Below are 1,489 nucleotides of genomic sequence, written 5' to 3'. Positions count from 1 at the left end.
CTCTGAAAGAAAAAGAGATAAGCACTTCCAAGGTATGCCATCCTCTGCTTTTCCTGTCCAGATACTCTCCATTCTACAAGTCCCAGCTCAAGTTGTACTTCATCCATGAACTCTTCCCTGACAATATCAGCTTAATTTATGGAGTCCCCTCCCCTCTGAACTCCCATAACATGTATTATTAAGTATTGCCTTATGCACTATTGTTTCATGTATCATGTAAGTCTTGTCCACCTAACTAAACTATAATCTCATTGAGATCAAGAACCACAACTACTCTGTACCTCCCAAAATGCAGTATATTCAAGTTACTCAATAAATATTCAATTGATTAATAGAAATCCTATGTATCTGTTTGCCCTCTTCTTATCTACGAAAAAAACCAAACCAAACATACTGCCATCAAGTCGATTTCTACTCATAGCGACTCCCATTGGGTTTCTGAAGTGGTCAATCTTTACAGAAGTAGACTGCCCCATCTTCCTTCCGTGGAATGGCTAGTGGGTTTGAACCGCCAACCTTCTGGTTAGCAGTCAAATGCCTTAGGCACTGCAGAAATAACCATTATATAAACTTACCATAGCTTGCTCCCTGATAAAAAGCCAGCTTATTCCCACATCTTAATCATGGAGAAGCTTCCCAAGGCTCTAGTGCAAAATCAACCCCCCGGCAAACAAAAAGCCCTGATCTCCACTCCTGTCTACAAGTTCTAAACAGAAATGGCCAGCCACATGTACTAATACTGACCATATTTCCCACCAGCCTATTCAGAGCTGTAGATGTAAATAAACGGAGCTAGTTTCTCTTCTTTCTCATGGCAGGAATAGAACATCTTGCAGCCCTGACAGAGCTTCATATAGCTCTCACTATATTATGCTTTGTAGCCCTCAAGTCTGGAAATTGTCTTTTCAGGATCCAACTCTAGATACAAATCATCAAAAGCCAAGTAACTGGTCAACTTACATTACTTTCAACTCACTAGGACCATCAAAGCCTAAGTAATGTCAACAGGTTGAAGTAGGATGAGACACATGTAAAATAACATTACTTAAACCATTCTTGAGAGGAATAAATAAGAAACTGGAAACAGTGGTTTCTTTGGAAAAGGAAACCTCTGGAAGATAGAGGAGGGAGGCAGGCTTAGTTTATAAATTATACCTTTATGTATGTTTTAAATTTTATACTATGTGCATGTATTAACTATTCAAAACAAACCATTATATAGAACATTTTCATAATTCTGAGAGAAAAAAAATCCCTTTGGTACCATGTGACTATAGGTATCAACCTATATTCATTACAAATACTATGATCCCCAAACAGTAGAACCTTAACTAGTAGGCTTTGACAGAAGCCAAAGAAGGGCCAGAAATATATATATACACACACAGACACACACACACATACATATATATACACATACATATATATATATATACACACACACATACATATATATATATATACACATACATATATGTATGTATATATA

General features: G+C 37.1%; 1 protein-coding gene across 1 annotated transcript in view; it reads right to left on the bottom strand.

Moving 5' to 3' along the window:
* Positions 1 to 1,489, bottom strand: part of SNX12 (sorting nexin 12) — a 7,733-nt gene that overhangs the window by 2,008 nt on the left and 4,236 nt on the right. The gene's annotated exons all lie outside the window — the stretch shown is intronic.

The sequence above is a fragment of the Orycteropus afer genome, unplaced genomic scaffold, assembly GCF_000298275.1.
Source record: "Orycteropus afer afer isolate SDZICR_OR568_19922 unplaced genomic scaffold, OryAfe1.0 scaffold01430, whole genome shotgun sequence".
NCBI classification, from domain to species: Eukaryota; Metazoa; Chordata; class Mammalia; order Tubulidentata; family Orycteropodidae; genus Orycteropus; species Orycteropus afer.
Note: the sequence above shows the minus strand (reverse complement) of the source record. Positions and strands in the feature narration are given on the sequence as shown.